This window comes from Papio anubis, chromosome 5 (assembly GCF_008728515.1).
Source record: "Papio anubis isolate 15944 chromosome 5, Panubis1.0, whole genome shotgun sequence".
Classification (NCBI taxonomy): domain Eukaryota; kingdom Metazoa; phylum Chordata; class Mammalia; order Primates; family Cercopithecidae; genus Papio; species Papio anubis.
Genome location: NC_044980.1, coordinates 131,763,976 through 131,783,069, shown reverse-complemented (window position 1 = coordinate 131,783,069; position 19,094 = coordinate 131,763,976). Strand labels below are relative to the sequence as shown.

At 43.7% G+C, this 19,094-nt stretch overlaps 1 protein-coding gene across 6 annotated transcripts in view; it reads left to right on the top strand.

The window, feature by feature from the left end:
• Positions 1–19,094, top strand: part of SIL1 (SIL1 nucleotide exchange factor) — a 239,359-nt gene that overhangs the window by 98,470 nt on the left and 121,795 nt on the right. The gene's annotated exons all lie outside the window — the stretch shown is intronic.

The following is a 19,094-nucleotide window of genomic DNA, read 5'->3' as shown; positions in this document are numbered from 1 at the left end:
TGTGATTCCTCCTGTTTTGTTCTTTTTGCTAAGGATAGCTTTGGCTATTCTAGTTCTTCTGTGGTTCCATATAAATTTTAGGATTGGTTTTTCTATTTCTATGAAGAATGTCATTGGTATTTTGATAGGGATTGCATGAATCTGCAGATTGCTTTGGGTAGTATGGACATTTTAATAACATTGATTCTTCCAATCCATGGACACAGAATCTCTTTCCATTTTTTTGGTGTCCTTTTCAATTTCATTCATCTGTGTTTTATAGTTTTCATTATAGAGATCTTTCACTTCTTGGGTTAATTCCTAGATATTTAATTTTATGTATGTAAATGAGATTACTTTTTAAATTTCTTTTTCAGATTGTTCACTGTTGGCATATAGAAATGCTACTGATTTTTAGGGCCAGGCACGGCGGTTCTCTCCTGAAATGCCAGCACTTTGGGAGGCCGAGGCAGGGTGGATCACAAGGTCAGGAGTTCGAGACCAGCCTGGCCAATATGGGGAAACCCTGTCTCTACTAAAAATACAAAAATTAGCCAGGCGTGGTGGCGTGTTCTTGTAGTCCCAGCTGCTCGGGAGGCTGAGGCAGGAGACTCGCTTGAACCGGGGAGGTGGAGGTTGCAGTGAGCCGAGATCAAGCCACTGCACTTCAGCCTGGGCAACAGAGTGAGATGTCTACAAAAAAACAAAAACAAAAACAAAAAAGAAATGCTACTGATTTTTGTATGTTGATTTTGTATCTTTACCAAATTTGCAACTTTACTGAATTTGTTTATTAGTTCTGATAGTTTTTTGGTGGAGTCTTTAGGTTATTCCAACGCTGTAACCATTCCCTGGCTATTGCCTGTGTTCACTGAAGGCCCTGGAGCTCTACAATGAGCAGGTAGCAATACCAGCCAGGCCTATATCCTTTCCTTCAGAGCAGCCAGCTCCCCCAGGTGCTATGTGGGACATACTTTCCCAGACAGCGCCTCAGTCTAGAGGTGCCACCTGGGAGTCAGGGACTAGAGTTAAAAACTTTAGACATCTACCTGGTGTTCTGTGGTATTGCAGCTGAGGTGGCACTTAAACCACAAGATGCAGTCTTCCCTCCCCTTTCCAAAGGCAGAGGAGCCCCACCCTGTGGCCACCACCACTACAGGCCCGTGGGGAGTACTGCCAGACTACCACCCTTAAGGTCCAAGGGCTCTTAAGTCAGCTTGTGGTAAATGCTGCTTGGCCTGGGACTCACCCTTCAGGGCAGTGTGCTCCCTTCTGGCCCAGGGCAGGTCCAGAAATATCATCTAAGAGTCAGATCCTGGAATCTGGGACCCCAGGGGCCTGCTTGGTGCTCTACCCACCTGTGGCTGAGCTGTCTCAGAGGCTTACCCGAGGCCCTCAGCATGGTACCTGGGCATCATTGCTGGTTATTCAGGGTCTAAGGGCTCTTCAGTTAGCAGATGATGAATGCTGCCAGAACTGGGTCCTTCCTGTAAGGCAGCAGGTTCCCTTTTGGCCCAGAGTGTGTCTAGAAATGTCATCTGGGAGCTAGAGCCTAGAACAGGTGCCTCACAACTCTGACTGGTACCCTATTCTGCTGTGGCTGAGCTGGCATTCAAGACACAAGATGAAGTCCTCCCCACTCTTTTCTCTCTTCTCAAGCAGAAGGGAGGGGCCTCTTTTGGAGCTGCGAGCTGTGCAGCCTAGGGTTAGAGGAGGGATGATGCCAGGATTCCCGTAGGTGCCTTGGCTAGTGTCTCAGGAGACTGTGTTTCCCGCCCCTCTGCCACCCACTGTCTACTGTCTTTGGGTCCAGTTCAGCACTTGGACTCACCTGAGAACTGCAGTCCTTGTGGTCTAGACAGGCTTTCAAGTTTGCTTAGAGACCCAGAGCACTTTAGCCTGTGGCGGCAAGGTTTATGGGAACTCAGGTTTAAACTGCTGGGATCGGTGATTCCCCTTTGGTGTGGGCTGGTTTAAATGTTCCCTCCGTGGGTAGATGTCAGCTGAGTTTGGTCCAGTTTTTCTATCTGCTCTAATAGGACAGCACCGAGTTCAGTGCCTCACAATTGCTGTGCTCTCCCTCTGCCAGCGCCTGGAGATGTTCTTCATACCACACTGTCACTGTTGGGGGGTGGGCGTTAGCAATCCAAGGCTATCTTTTCTGTCTCTTCAGTGCATCTTGCAGCGACCCAGAGTTGAAAGAGGTACTGTGAATGCTCACCTGATTTTTGGTTTTCATGAAGGTGCTTTTCTTGTGCAGATGGTTGTTAAATTGATGTCCTTGCGGGAGGGACGATTGATGGAGCCTTCTAGTCCACCACCTTGTTCTGTCTCTTCTCAAGAGTTAAATCTTTCTTTCTTTAAAAAAAATTTTTTTTTTTTAAAATTTTGACACAGGGTCTTGCGCTGTTGTTCCCGCTGGAGTGCAGTGGCACAGTCATGACTCACTGCAGCCTTGACCTCCCTGGTTCCACCAGTCCGCCCACCTCAGCCCCCTGTGTAGCTGGAACTACAAGTGTGTGCCACTGCAGTGGCTAATTTTTGTATTTTTTGTAATTTTGTATTTTTTGCACTTCTCAGAGTGGTTAGGTTACAGGCGTGAGCCACTGCACTTAGCCAAAAATTAGATCTTTCTTGCAGAAGAATTCCAATAATAGAGCTGGGCATGTGGCTCACGCCTGTAATCCCAGCACTTTGAGAGGCCAAGGCAGGTGGATCACTTGAGGCCAGGAGTTCAAGACCAGCCTGGCCAACATGGTGAAACCCCATCTCTGCTAAAAATACAAAAATTAGCTGAGTATGATGGTGCACGCCTGTAATTCAGCTACTCAGGAGGTGAGGCACGAGAATTGCTTGAACTCAGGAGGCGGAGGTTGCACTGAGCTGAGATCGCACCACTGTACTCCAGCCTGGGAGACAGAGTGAGATGCTCTCAAAAAAAAAAAAAAAAAAAAAGAATTCCAATTATATATAGATACTCCCCCCCTCTAGAAGGTGGAGCTTACATCTTTCCAGTTGGGCTAGACTTACTGACTCATTTCTAAAGAACACATTTTGGAAAAGGAAAAATAGTCACTTTACAATGGAGAAATCTGGTAAGTACTACCTGTGATCAAGGGTGTCAAGCCGGGGTAATATCACCAGTGTTGTCCTGTGGATATGATGCACCTTCTGGTATGATGAGACAAAGGGGCCTTTACCTCTGTGGTATTCTTCCTCAAAACCAACGACCCCAGTCTAATGAGAAAAACATCAGACAAACCCAGATGGTGGGACATTCTGTAAATACCTGACCAGTACTCTTCAACAACAGACAATAAGCAACATTAAGTACTACTAGAATGTAAGCCCTGAGTAGACAGAGATTTTGGTCTGTCTTGCTCACATCTAGATCTTCAGAGCCCAGGGCTGTGCTTGACTCATAACAGGTATTCAATAAAGATTTGCTAATGAATGGTAGAATGGATTCTGTTGTATTGCCTGTTTATTCTTAAGGTGTGTAGGGAGTTTGTGTTTAGGCCTTTGTTTCTCTTTTGAGATTTCCAGTGGTTTCCCATTCCAATGGGGACGTGATTCCTATTGTTTCTTTTCCACTTTTGCTCAGCTTGGAAGTGAGAGTCAGGTTGGAGGTAGGTTGTACAGAAACACAATGTGTTGACTCCATCAGCAGGAAGAGCAAATAAATAGCTTCATTTACTACTTTCCTGGCAGAAATTGTTTCTGCTGCAGGTGAGGGCTGGTTTATGAGATACCCTCCCCATTTCATGTTTAAACCTGAAACATGATCCAGGACTGGCTTCCTGAGAGGAGGAACACTATCTCTGATTCTAGTTCAGTCCATGACAGATGTGGAGTGTGTGTGGATTTGAAGACAGTGGGGAAAGCATGGGACTCTTTGATGTGGAGAAAAGCCAGAGAAGGAAAATTCATCTACTCACAATTTGTACTGAGCTTCTCTTTGCCATGCACTGAGAATTTGTAGGGTGAAGATAATGGGAATGTGGACTGGTGCAACAAATCCTGTTCAGTAGAGCCTGACATCATGTGATCCCAAGGGAAATAAATTTGGGACAAATGAAAGAAAATCTACCTCACACAGTGAGTTATAGATACAGAGTTGAAAGGATTTTAAAAGTACCTTAGAAAAATATAATGGGTGAGGGATGGAGTTTTGAAGACCTCCGCTAACCATCATGGAGAAGAACCAATCTCTTCTACCCTCAGCACAATGCCAGGAGGTCCTCTGAGACATTTATGGAGATGGTGTCAGGTTAGTACCTTTTCACACACATGGACTGAGTTAGTGTGGTAAGAGACATGGAGCTAACCGCACTCTGAAGGATTGTGGGCAGCACCTGTTCAATAGCACCTGTCTTTCCCTGTGTTAGAACTTGATTTATCTCTGTCTTAGTACATTTTATGCTCCTGTAACAGAATACTTGAGAATGGGTAATTTATAAAGAGCATAGATTTATTTCTTACAATTCTAGAGACTGGGATATCCAAGTTTGAGGAGCTGCATCTGTTGTGGGCCTAGCTGCTGTGGCATACATGGCCAAAGGCATCATGTGGTGAGAGAACAAAATGGGGCTGAACTTGCCTTTTAGGGGAAAAAAGAAAAAAAAAAAAGAGACGGAGGGTTGCTGTGTTGCCTGGGCTGGACTCCTGGGCTCAATCAAATCCTCGCACCTCAGCCTTCCACGCAGTTGGGAAGCTAGGACTATAGGCACACCATTGCACCCAGCTGGACTTACTTTTTTAATAAACTACTCTTGCAAAAACGTACCCACTCCTGTGATAGTGACATTAATTCATTCATGAGGGCAAAGCCCTCATGACCTAATCACCTCTTTCAACATTGTTACATTCAGGATTAAGTTTCCAACACATGAACTTTGGAGGCCACATTTAAACTGTAGCAACCTCATAATATATTTTAAAGCTTCCATAGAATGTACTTCCCGAAGAATGAAGTCATACTGATTTGAGGCCTGAACAAGGTCATTAGGAGCAACAAAATGTAAGATAAAAGATATTTCCTTTGTGCCTGGCACTCTCCATCTCCTGTTGTTTTCATGTTCCCCTTGTCTTGAGCCCAAAGATGTAGCAGTTCTGCTTTCTGTTTTTGGTGTGGTGCCCATGATACCTGTGGTGTTCTCTGAACAAAGGCCTGTTCCTGCTGGGCACAAAAATTGGGCTGGGCCTGGGGCTATAGATTTCTTTTGGAGATAAATAAGCAGGGTATCTTGCATCCCCTTCCATTTCGCCTGTCTCAAGGAAGAGGCCAAGGGTCCCCTCTTTTTGCAAGTAAAACAGAATGTACTTTCTTAAAATGATTTAAATATCACAGTTGGGTTCAATTTATCTACAGAAATAGACTTATATAAAAGGCAAACTTACAAAGGAGAAATTTCTACCAAATAATGGGCTCCCTTTTTGTTAAATTTTTTTTTCCTACCTTTTTCAAAGCCATCTAGTTTAAAGTCTGAGTGTCCAGGAAAGGAGGGGAGGCCTAGAGGGAGAAGGGAAAGTAGAAGAAACAGAAGTACTTATAGATTCTTTAGGGTAAATCTGAAGTCTTAGTGATCATATGCTTTTTATCAGTACCAGCAATGCCGCCTGCCAATGCCAGGGGTTGCCCCTCCTTGACCTTTTTCTTCACCTCCTGCTCCCATACTCCTGTTGGATGGTCAGGCAAGGAGGGCTGGCCTCAAGAACCTCAGCTATTCTAAGTCCTTAGCTCTGCCTGTCTGCTGTTTCAGCCAAGCTAGATGGCCTAAGATCTCACACAGCCCACTTACTCCCATTTCCAGCCTTGGTGTGAACCCTTTCCCCCATCTGCAAGGCTGTATTGCAAATTACAGCTGTGAAGCAAATTGCCACCAACTTAGTGGCTTCCAACACTGTCTCATTTATTATTCCATAGTTGAGGTAGGTCAGAAATCTAGGTCCTGGTTAGCTGAGTCTTCTGTTCAGGGTCTCACAGCCTGAAACCAGGGTGTTGGCCAGCCTGTGTCCCTTTCTAGTGGCTCTGGAAAAGAATCTACTTCCAGGCTCATCCAGGTTATTGCCAACATATCTTTGCAGTCACTTCCTAGAAGTCAGACTTCTGGGTCAGAGGGTAAATGCAGTTATAATTTTATTAGATGTTGTCAAATTCCCTTTATAGGGGCTGTATATGTAAATTTCGTTTCCCTAGTCTCGCCTGCAAAGTACTTACAACCTAATAGGTGGAAAGCAGTTTTCTACTGTAGTTTTATTTTACCTTTCTCATGTGATGAGCAAAGTTGAAAATCTTTTCATAGAGTTAAATAGCATTGTATTTCTTTTTCTGTGACTTGCCTGTTCATATCTCTAGTGCTTTTTTTTCTATTGTTTTTTTGGTCTTTTTTCTCCTTATTTTTTAAAAGCTCTTTGTATATTGGGGATATTAACACTTTGTCTATGATATTAAATTGCAGATACTTTACCTAGTTTGACATTTGTCTTTTTTGCTTATGATATTTTCCATGCATTTTTATTTTTTATAAAACTATCTTTATTTCTGCATAATCAAATTTATTAATATTTTTGTGATTTCTTTTGGATTTTGAATAATAATTAGGAAAGTTATTTACTACTCCCAGATTATAGAGTAGTTGATCTATGGTTTCTTTTCATACTTGTATGTTTTCATTTTATACATTTAAAGATTTAATTTGTTTGGAATTTATCTTGGCAGGTAGGCATAAGACATGGGGTTAATTTTTACCTTTTTCAGTATGTCTGTTGAGTTATCCCAACACTACTTATTAAAAAGTTTGACTTGGCCAGGTGCCGTGGCTCACTCCTGTTGTAATCCTGGCCCTTTGGGAGGCTGAGGCAGGCAGATGGATTGAAGCCAGGTATTTGAGACCAGCCTGGGCAACATAGTTCTTGTCTCTACAAAAAAGAAAAGAAAAATTAGCCAGGTATGGTGGTGCGTGCCTGTAGTCCTAGCTACTCCAGAAGCTGAGGTGGGAGAATCACTTGATCCCAAGAATTTGAGGTTGCAGTGAGCTATGATCACACTACTGCACTCCAGCCCGGGCGACAGAGCGAGACTCTGTCTAAAAAAGAAAAGTGCTTTCCCTATAGATTTGAGATTCTGCTCTTACTATATGTTAAATTTCTGTGTGCAGTTGGGTCTGTTTTTGAATATTCTTTTTGGTTCCATTGATAATTCTGTCTATTCATGCACCAGTACCAAACCATTTTAATTACAGAGGCTTTGCAATATGTTTTATTATCTAGTAGGTCCTTCTGGTTTTATTTCTGTGCACTCCTGTTTGTGTGTATGTGTATCTAGATGGCAGTTGGAGACATGAGAACTGACGAGCCCCAGAAGAGAACCAAGAGCATCCTGAGAAGTTTCAACTCTTAACAGTCAGGTAGAAGAGGGTAAACTGGCAAAGGAGAGGCTGTAGCGGCAGGAACTCATCAGGTATGCAGTCTCAAGGAAGTCAGGGCAGAATACTTACTTTAGGACTGAGGAACTGGCCTCATGTGTCATGTGCTGCCAAGAAATCTCAGGAGGGGAGGAGTGGGAAGCATCAATGGTTGTCACTGGGTGAGAGTGGAGTGGTGTGGAGTGGACTTTGGAGTGAACGGCGCGTAAGGAGGTCTAGACATTCCTTGAGAAGTTGTCAGTGTAAGAAAAATGAAAGGAGATAAGAAAAGATGCTACCCAGAAGGGGTCTAGGGAAGTTTTTCCTTATTCTTTTTCTGACATTGAGGTTAAATTTATATAATATAAAATTAATAATTTTAAAGTGAGAAGCTTAGTGGTATTTAGTACATTCATTATGTTGTGCAATCACCACCTCTATTTAATCCGAAAACATTTCATCACCTCAAAAGGAAATCCCATACCCACTGAGCAGTTTCTCCATATTTCCCTGTCCTCTAACATCTGACAGCCACAAAGCTCCTTTCTGTCTTTATGAGTCTACTCATTTTGGATATTTCATATAAATGGAGTCATACATACATGACTTTTTGTGTCTCTCTTCTTTCACTTAGCATAATAATTTTGAAGTTCACCCATGGTGTAGCATGTATCAATACTTCATGCCTTTTTATGGCTGAATAATGTATCATTGTATGGAGATACCATTGTATGGACAAATTTGTTTATTCATCTGCTGATGGACTCTTTGTGTCTTTTTTAACAAAAAAGAAACTGAAGACTATTTATAAATGCTGATGAGAGACTCTAGTACATAGGGACAGATGGAAGATTCAGGAGAGAGGGTGGGTAAGAGGTAAAGTTCTTCAAAAGGTGGACTCTATCCGCTTGCTAGTGGGAAGCTGGGGAGACCCCATCTGACAGCTTCTGTTTGCTCTGTGATGTAGAAGGCCAGGCCTCCACTGAGAGTGGAGAGTCAGAAGTTCAAGGGAAGGGTAAGAATCTGAACTAGTGATTGAGTAGTGAGTAGTATGTGCTAACTAGAGAATGTGGTTATGATTTATGGGTGGTGCTGGACAATTGAAATCTTTTCCCACTGTTTCAGTTCACAAAAGGTCTTCTGAGGAGTCCTTCAAATGTTACATAGTCACAGAGGGGATATTTACTATTTCTGCCTCCTCCTTTCTAAGACAGTGTTCCAACCATATATACTAGAGCTTGGAGTTCTGCCACAAACAGAACCCACAAGGTGTAGCAGCTCCTCAAATTTGAAAAACTTTTGGTAAGTGTTGTGGGTTGGGTTCTCCTGAAGCCGATGCTGAGATAGAGGTTTGAATGCAGTATGTTTATTAGAGATCGACCCCGAAGGGGGAGGAAGTAGTATCGGGCAGAGGAAGCAGTCAAACTTTGATGCAAGCCTGATGAAGCCTTGTGCATCCCAGTGAGGAGTTCTGAAGTGAGTACTGTCTTTCAGATGATCCTGAATTAGGCCAAAATGGTTAGGTTTTTATATCCATGCCTGGCTCAGGCACTAGTCACAGGTTGCCCTAAACAATCATGACTTCATGCAAAACAGCTCTCTGCAACAGAGGCAGAGCTTGCAGGAGCTGAAAACTGTAGACTCTCTGCTGACCAAAGCCAAGTCTTCCCTTGAAAGGGCCGAGGAGGATTCTGGGCTTATCTGCCACAGTATAGGTAGTCTAGTTGGGAGTCCAGCTGGAATAGCTTAGGGTCCAGGCATATGCGAACTGGACTTCTTCACAAGGACTCTTCCCATTATTGCCCCAGAAATTGTTCTTAGAAACTGAACTGATGGACAGGAGCTAGGTGGGGTAATGGAGCTGGCATCAGAAGTTACACTCTGCTTTTCAGGTAGAATGAGCTTAGCCCTGGCATTTGAGGACAGGGCATGTGTTCCCATGGGGAATGAAATCCCACTTATTAGGAAGGCTTTATTGTCAGCCAGTCAACTGACCAGGAATGATTTGGATTTTGAAAATGTATCGTGATATTTTTGACTTCACTGTTATTTGTCAGAGAAATGACAAAAAGGAAAGGGCACCTAGTCAGCAGTCAGCAACTGTTTGCTGAACAAGTGAATGAAAGAATCATTGTGGGCAGAACAGCAGCAGGAAGCAGAGGGTCAGATTCTCTGTCATCTTTTCAGAGGAGTCTGAGCTCCAGTGGCAGCAGCTCCATGGGCCTAATGATTGCTTAGCATGGAAAGAGAGGGTGAAGGATAGAACCTGGAGCAGAGCCAGTGTTCCGGGTGGGCCAGGGAGGTACCCACATTGCGGTAGACATGGGTGCCAGCTGCCTTGGCTGGTTTGGAGGAGGAAGGGGATGAGCACCTGGCTGTGGGTGGGTGGCTGGATGCTAGCCACATTAGCCACTTGGGATGTGGAAGGGTGGTCTGGTAACCTCTCCCTGAGGAGACTTTTTCTTTTTCCCATTGTTTGAGAACTTGGTATAAGGGAGAAGGTTTTCTCCTAAGCCCAGTTTCTCCTATATCCTGAGAAATTCCAGGGTCCATACCCACTTCTCCTGTGACCTTTCCCTACTTCTGACATTTTCCTCTCATAGCCTGTCAGCCTCACCTCCTCTATCATCTTCTCTCCCAGAACTTAAAACAGTATGACTGCTCCCTCAAAACAATATGATTGCTCCCCCAATTTCCATAAGCCTATTGTTTTGCCTCAGGGAGCCAGGACTATAGCCCATCAGTGGCCATCTTGTTTTTATCTTTTGAGACAGGGTCTTGCTCTGTCACCCAAGCTGGGGTGCAGTGGCACCATCATAGCTCACTGCAGCCTGGAAACTCCTGGGCTCAAGCACTTCTCCCGCCTCTGCCTCCTGAGTAGCTGGGATTACAGGCCTGTCTTGGTTCTTAGAATCTTTCAGTGTCCTTGTGGCCTCACTCTTCCCCACACAGCATGGACCTCTTGGCACCTATCATTTCTAAGATACTTACCAACCCCTTTGATTCCCTTACCCTGGTGTCATATGGGAAAGAGATGGGATTGTAACAGGATATTGGATTAGGAATGAAGTAATGCCTAGAGGGTGGAAGTTAGGGTCCTGGGGTCTGGGCTGGTGTTGATGTCTGATTGTTAGCCCAAGGAGTGGAGTATGAGTTGGGGATGAAGAAAGAAATATATTAGCTAGGTGCAGTGGCTCATACCCATAATCCTACTATTTGTGGAGGCTGTAGTGGGTGGATTGCTTAAGTCCAGGAGTTCGAGTTCAGGCTGGGCAACATGGGAAGACCCCATTTCTATTTATATAAAATTTTTTAAAAAAAGAAATTAATATTATTTTTTTCAGATGGAGTCTTACTCTGTCACCCAGGCTGGAGTTCAATGGCACGATCCCAACTCACTGCAACCTCCGCCTCCCAGGTTCAAGTTATTCCCCTGCCTCAGCCTCCCAAGTAGCTGGGATTACAGGCATGCACCACCATGCCCAGCTAATTTTTGTATTTTTAGTAGAGACAGGTTTTCACCACTTTGGCCAGGCTGATCTCGAACTCCTGACCTCAAGTGATCCACCCTCCTCAGCCCCCAAAGTGCTGGGATTACAGGCATGAGCCACAACGCCCAGCCAATAATTCATTATTTTATAACTCATTTATGGCCAGGCGCAGTGGCTTATGCCTGTAATCCCAGCACTTTGGGAGGCCGAGGCGGGGGGATTACTAGAGGTCAGGATTTTTAGATCAGCCTGGCCAACATGGTGAAACCCCATCTCTACTAAAAACAAAAAAAATTAGCTGGGTGCATGCCTGTAATCCCAGCTACTTGGGAGGCTGAGGCAGGAGAATTGTTTGAACCCAGGAGGCAGAGGTTGCAGTGAGCCGAGATCGTGCCATTGCACTCCACCCTGGGCAACAAGAGCAAAACTCCGTCTCAAAAAATAATAATAATAAAATAAAATAAAAATAAAAAAATGAAACTCATTTATGTAGAAGTTAAATCTGGCAAATTGCTGCTTTTTTTTTTTTTTTTTTTTTGACGGTCTCACTCTGTTGCTCAGGCTGGCGTGCAGTGGTGCAGTCATGGCTCACTGTAGCCTTGACCTCCCAGATTCAGGGGATCCTCCTGCCTCAGCCTCTTGAGTAACTGGGACCACAGGTGTGCACCACCACACCCAGCTATTTTTTTTTTTTTTTTTTTTTTTTGTAGAGTCGGGGTTTCACTATGTTGCCCAGGAGAGCAGTTGGTCTCAAACTCCTGGGCTCAAGCCATTCTCCTGCTTTGGCCTCCCAAAGTGTTAGGATTACAGATGTGAACCACCAAGCTGGCCGGCAAATTGCTTCTATATCTGTTGTTTCGCTGGAGTCCATTGTTAGCTCTTTCCTGACTCCTTTTCTTCTTTCTTCTGGAAAGATGTAGCCATTTATTAAGGCCGTCATAAACATTGTTTCTTCGGTCTTCACTTCCTGCCTCAGAGATTTCTGGCTTGAGCCCTCATTGCCATGCAGATGATGTCCAAGCCTGTGTTTCCAGCCTCAGCCTCACTCGCTGTGCCCCATCCCATGTTTTCAGCCCCTAATATTTATTTGCCTGTCCCATTCGTGCTCCACAGTCTTCTAAACCAGCCTTATGATAATTTCCCTCCAAATTCGTTCTTCCTATTGAATCATGACATCAGCATTCTCCCAGTTACCTCACCTTGAAACTTGGGCATTTCCTTCCTTCCTTTCTCCCAGCCTAGTCACTTGCATTGCTCTGTCCTATCACTTTTTCCATTCCCACTGCCCTCTCTTGTTTCCACTCCATGACTTCTTTCCAAGCCGTGCCAACAGCTCCCTACCTAGTTTCCCCAATGCCAGGTATATCTGCCTCTCGGTGCATCATACAATTGCTGGCCACCATATTAGTGTTTCAAAGCCACTGTTCACCCGGAAGAAACTGAAGTGGTTTCCCACTGGTTAGAGTTAAGATCCAGCTTCTCAACCTGAACTGTGAGGCCCCACGCCCTACCCCTTTCTTTCCACTACGGTCCTGTACACACTTCATTTTCTAGCCATGGGACTGCTTCTGTTTCCCTTGATTGTGCCCTGGACTTTCCTTCCACCCTGTTTTTGTTAATGCTGCTTTTCACCCTGTAGCTTTTTCTCTTCTCTCCCTCTCCATTCCCCTGTCCCTTAGCCTATATCATTTTTACCTGTTAAAACCATGGTCTTTTATATCCATTGCAATGGAATACTGTGACACTGTTGGGATGTACATTTGTTGCCACAGAATGCTATTCATGGCATGCTGCTAGATGGTGAAGCATGTTGCACAGCAGTATGTATGATATGATTTCATTCCTGAAAAAATTATTAGTAATAAGCGTAAATGTATATAGAGAAAAAAATCAAAACTGTGCCCTTGTTAATTATTATACTTGAAGAGAAATGATGATTATGGGAATTACAGGGTGAGAATATATTCCTGTAACATTTGATTTTTAAAAAATAATGTTTGTATATTTTTATAGTGATGAGAAAACATAAAGCAAGAAAAAAAGTTGTCCTCAACCTTCAAGGTACATCTGAATTTTCACTTCCCTAGTTTCTCCCAGTGGCAGGTGCTCTTACTTATATTCCGCTTCCCCTCCACACCCTCTTTCATGAAGCTCACATCAAGCCTCAGGTTACAGTAATTTATGGACTTGCTTTATTCCCTGATTCTTTCTCCTAAATCAGGAGCAGTTGGTATCATTTGAATCCTTGAGCCCCTGCAGGGCCTGGCCCAGTGCCCATGCTCAAAGGCTGCTGCTTCAGTGCTTTTTGAGCTGGCCTGCTGTCTCCTGGGTATCCTGGGGCCTTCCTGTTCATGTAGTTTGGGAGGGACTGACTTTCCACGGCTGGAGCTATATGACTGATGAGGCTGATCTGTTGGGCTTAATCCATGACCAGCTTCCCGACCAGGATCTCACTGATTATGATTGATAAGAATGTGATTGGAAGCTTCACATGTGTTCTTACTGATCCATAGAGGAATCCATTCCCACATAGCAGCCTTGGCCCTAACCTGGCATTAGATAAATTCAGTTCAGCAGTTCATCAAGACACCAAGTAATTGAAGTGTGGATTGCTGCCTTCTAAGAATGACAGGAAGAATGCCTCAAGGGTTTTGGGCCAAAGGGGCTGAGCTGTTCAGCCTTTAGGGAATCCATTATTCTACCAGTCTCCACCAATTTCTCTTTTGAGCTTTAATAATGTCTGCTTTGCAGGGGCTTCTAGGCCCTATCTTGGAACATGGATTCTGGTCTTTGTATCAAAAGACTTGTAGCACATGGGGAGAGACTTTCCTATTTTGTTTCAATCATCTTTCTTGGGGTGGGCAGGGGAAGTGTTGACAGCTAGTCAGGATTTGGTTGTCCCCGAGGTGCTGTCAGACTCACCATACCCTCACCTTGGCTCAGTCACAGAGAAGAGTTTGTGGTGGGCAATGGAATTGCTGCTTTTGAAGCCATAGAAACCTGGTTGGAGACTCAGTTCGATCATCAGCCTGAAGGCTGCTCTAGGCAGGGACCACTGTGAGTTGCAGGATACAAAATGCCTGGTAATTTGTGTTAGGTAAACATTTGTTGAATTGTACTAGTTGTGTAACCAAATAATTCTCATCTGCAAAATGGGAATACCTACCCCCTACGATTGTTGTGAAAATTAAACAAGATGATGTGTGTATAGCAGCTATTCTAATGCCCAGTACCAAGTGGTAATTTGTAATGCTAGATTTCTTTTAGAATTCTGTCCTCTTCCCCCGTATGCTGTTATATATTAGAAGTCTTCTCACTTTCTCTGTACATATTTACTAGGCTGCCGTGAGAATGGCTTGGACTGGTCTCAGTGTTTTTTTTTTTTTTAAAGACAGAGTTTTGCTGTGTCGCCCAGGCTGGTGTGCAGTGGCACAATCTCAGCTCACTGCAACCTCTGTCTTCTGGGTTCAAGTGATTCTCCTGCCTCAGCCTCCTGAGTAGCTGGGATTACAGGCTTGTGCCACCATGCCTGGCTAATTTTTGTATTTTTAGTAGAGACGGGGTTTCACCATGTTGGCCAGGCTGGTCTCAAACTCCTGACCTCAGGTGATCTGCCTGCCTTGGCCTTCCAAAGTGCTGGGATTACAGGTGTGAGCCACCGTACCCGGTCTTCTGTGGTTCTTGTAGCCATCCACATAGTCTATGGAGGCTCCATTCATGACAGTGGTTCATGGCACAGCAGTGTGGTACAGTGTAGAGGGCCAAGAACTAGGGAGAGTTTCTTGAGCTCTTTGTCATGTTTTCTTGTCTGTAGAAAATACTTGCCCTGTCTAAAATGTATATTGTTAGCTGGGTATGGAGGCATGTACCTGTAGTCTCAGCTACTTGGGAGGCTAAGGCACGAGGATGGCTTGAGTCCAGAAGGCAGAAGTTGCAGTGAGCCATAATTGTGCCACTGCACTACAGCCTGGGCTACAGAGTGAGACCCAGTCTCAGAAAAATAAATTTAAAAAATTATATTGCAATCCACATCTAATTGTTTTTGAAAGGGCATTTTCTCACCTTCATTATTCTTGAGTGACTCTGTGTCCCATAGCATGCTGCCCTTCCCAGTGCCCTGCCTGCACCCACTTCCCTTCCCTTGAATAGCTGTCGTAGGACAGGAATTTATCATGTGAATCAACATTGACACCATATTGCGATAACAGTGGATAATGCTGTGCTCAGTGAGGTAGTCCAACTCTTTTGTAGGGCTACCTGCTAATAAAAAGGATTTTAATTAGCTTTTAGTGAAAGACACATATATGGAAGACTGCTTAAATATAAATTGAAACATTTAAATTCTATGGGTATGGGACTGGCAAAAAACAAATATCATAACCAACCTGGCTACTTTGGTTGTAGGTTCCAAATATTAAATATAGTTCTGAACATCCTGGTAGGCAAGAGAAAAAGGGAAATATGATGAATCACAGAATTATCACTTAATTAAAAAGCTAATAGTTCTCAGCAGTCAGTTGTCTGCTGAGAAAGCAGCTTTTTTTTTTTTTTTTTTTTTTTTGGAGACGGAGTCTCGCTCTGTTGCCCAGGCTGGAGTGCAGTGGCCGGATCTCAGCTCACTGCAAGCTCCGCCTCCCGGGTTCACGCCATTCTCCTGCCTCAGCCTCCTGTGTAGCTGGGACTACAGGCGCCCGCCACCTCGCCCGGCTAGTTTTTTTGTATTTTTTAGTAGAGACGGGGTTTCACTGTGTTAGCCAGGATGGTCTCGATCTCCTGACCTCGTGATCCACCCGTCTTGGCCTCCCAAAGTGCTAGGATTACAGGCTTGAGCCACCGCGCCCGGCCGGAGAAGGCAGCTTTTTCCTGGTGCTGGTAAGAATTGATCTAAAAGCATTTTTATCATAGAGATTAACCATGTACTGGACAATGACAAGCTTGTTTCAGAAAAGACAGAAATGGTTTTTGCAGTCTGTTCCTTATGTAATAGACCCTGAACAAAATTTGAGGACATACAAGAAATCAGTGTTATATGAGTTTGTCTTTTATGGGGCAAATCTAGTGAGTATGCTTCTGTCTTAAGTTGGTACTAGAGTATAATAGAGAATCCTCTTTGCAGAATAGATAAAGAGGCTGTCCTTTAGGCTATCTTTCTCAAATATCTGCTCTGTCAGGTTGGTTTTTGGCAGGGACTGAACAGTAGTCAGATTAAGATTAAAAGTTCTAGCCAGGACTTGGCATAATCTAGCTAGCCAGTGTTCAGCCTTTCAGTACAACATTAGCCCACAGCTCTTTCTATAGAACGATCCATTTGTGTCCACACCATATGCATTGTGTGAAAATGAATGGACATATGTTGACTTCTTAATAAAAAACCTAATGATTTAACTGTTTTCATTAGTGTGTCCAATGGGTGGTAAAATCTGTATCCAGCAAGCTTTATGTTTATATTTAGTTTTATTTGGAGAAAAATACATCATTCACAGTCTATTGCCAAGTACAATAATATGTGCCACCCCCCATCTCCAGTAAAGTTGGTAGCTTTCAGTTATGTAAGAAATTATTTTGTTTAAGATCAGAAGTGTAACTATAGGCTTTGGAGACTTGCTGAGAGATGATAGCTATGGCTACATGAGAGAAAGGAATCCTAGGTTTTCAAGTACTTGCTTTTGGTTTTCTAAAGTTTGACTTTGTGTGGGGAAGAAAAAAGTCATTGGAAAATGTTGGTGTAGCCAGTGCGTATTTGCTAATGGAGATGATTCCTTCAGACCTCAGAAATGGGGAAAACCCCCTCCCAAGGGCAGTGTATGAATAAAATGGTTGTGAAGTGCTTTTCTTACTTTTTTAAACTTTTGGTTTTAGTTAGTCTTATAAGATATTATTCAGTAGAGTTTAGCTTTCCATTTTGTTCTGTTTGCAGCCACCTGACTAAAATACAGTGCAGTTCATTGTCCCTTTGCCCTTTGTTAGTAAGTTATTTTCTATCCTGTCTTCCTCCATCTCTGAAAGAGTTCTCTTGAATTGTTTGGGAGGGCAGCACATTCTGTACTTGTTTTTATCCATTATTTATGTTTGCATTGAATTATACTCAGCCTTCCTTTCAATTATGGAGATGGCCCTTGAGCTTTTTTGTTTCAGGGAGTTGGGTATCTGTTTTAACAATTAGCTATGGAGAGAACGAATTACCCATAATTCTTGTCCTCAGAAGAGATACAGTGCTAATGGGCCCCTGGTGTCCTAGCTGACTACTCTGGAGAGCCACTGCTCTTGTTTACTCCTTGGCTCAGGGTCTCCTGAATTGGAACTGGCAGGAGGTTCTCAGTGTGGTAAACCAGATTTGAGTCCCCCAAGGGGCCTCTGCTGCAAGGCGCCAGGATTCCGCTCATGTTTGTGCTGCCCATCATGCCTCTCAAAGCCCCTTTTCACCTGATGTTTCACTGGGCCCCCACAATATTCCAGGGATGCACTATTTGTGAAATGAAGATCTACTTCTGTGCTGTCTGATATGGCAGTCACTAGCCATTTGTGATTATTCAAATTAAAATTAACATTTAAAAAATTAAAATTCAGTTTCTTAGTGTCACTAGTCACATTTCAAGTACTCAAAAGCCACATGTGAGCAGGGGCTACTGTAATGGACAGCATCGATGTAGAACATTTCTGTTATTGCAGCAAGTTCTGTTGGACAGTGATGGTCTAGAGAGTGAATGGCCAATACTGGTCGAGCTTCATTGACTGCTGTTGTAACACAGTGTCCCTCTCTCTCACTACATCTCTTAAACAGCTGCTTGGTGACTATCATTATTGTTTGGCAGTTTTGTTAATTGAAAGTCATCAGGTGAAAAGTGCTAGATTTTTCTAGCTAAAGTCACTGGCAATAATGCCAGGTCTCTGCCTCATGTTGCCTGGCATTTGATGTGTGCAATGTGGTAGTGGTTCTTTATCCACTGGGAACGTGAGGAGTTGACATGCAGGTTGTGAGGCCGAGCAGAGAAGCTGCAACTGGTCATGTAACTGGCCTCTGCAAGTTGCCTTGCCTTCTCCTGCTGTTCTGCGTCTCCCCAGCAGAAAGGGGTGGAGAAAGCAGGTCTGGTGGAATCTAAAAGATAAGCTGAGAAAATGCTTAGCTTTCAAGACCTATATTCTGAAAGTCAAGTCTAGAGGGCTTCAGGAGAGTTGGTTCCAGAAATTAAGGCCTTTTTTTTTTTTTAATTCCTTCAAAACCTGGAATGAGAATTAGGAAGTTTTTTGTCAATTACAATTTTTGCCCATTATAATTCTTTGTAGCTTAAAAAAATTTTTTTTGGTAGAGATACGGTCTCACTATGTTGCCCAGGCTGATCTCAAACTCTTGGGCCCAAAAGATCCTCTCACCTTGGCAACCCGAAGTGCTGGGATTACAGGTGTGAGCCACCAGGCTTGGCGCTGTGTAACTATTTTTAGGCAAGGTGAGATTGTTCAAAGAAGAGTGTGTAGTAACCAAATATTATTTGTTTGTGTACCCAGAGATGTGAATGTGAGATTTTGCATGGAAAAATACATCCATATTGCACAAGTGGCTCAGGGCCCATACTAAATATCCCATCTCCCAGTTCCTGTCTGGATGGGTGCCTTCTTGCTCTGTGCTGTAGTTTGTCTGGAGTGTATTAGAGAGAATGAGGATGATGAGGAAGCACAATCATGTATACCACTGCCCTCAGTGCTGCAATCTCCTCCTCCAGAGCATATGATTTAGCCTGGCATAAGCTGAAGATTTGGGCCAAAGAGCTGACTCTGTAACAATGGGATTTGATTAGTAGGATCTGGGGTGTGTTGGGGTTATCAAGTGTCTTTTTGATACCTCTCAACTCCCATCACTCCAGTGACTGTTTTGGTGCCTCTGTGTGGAACTGTGCCCTCTACTCTGCCCTTTCAGGTTGAGGTTTTCTCAAAGAGGAGGCTATTGGGGAAGTTCTTGCTGTGTGGTGAGATCTCTGTTTCTGAGCTTAAGAGGTTTGGTAGTAGATGTTGGGAAAAACTAAGGGGGTTAAACAATTAGTTCCTGAGAGAATTAACAAGGTTGCGAGACTGGAATCTCAGTCCGTAAAACAGCGGTTTAAGGAGATGGAGTTTTGTTGTAGATTGGGTCACTGTCAAGTGTCTAAAAATGTAAAATAACAAGAAGATCTTGGCTTGGGGTTTGGATAATAAAAATGTAGGGGAAATTGAGATATATGTCACG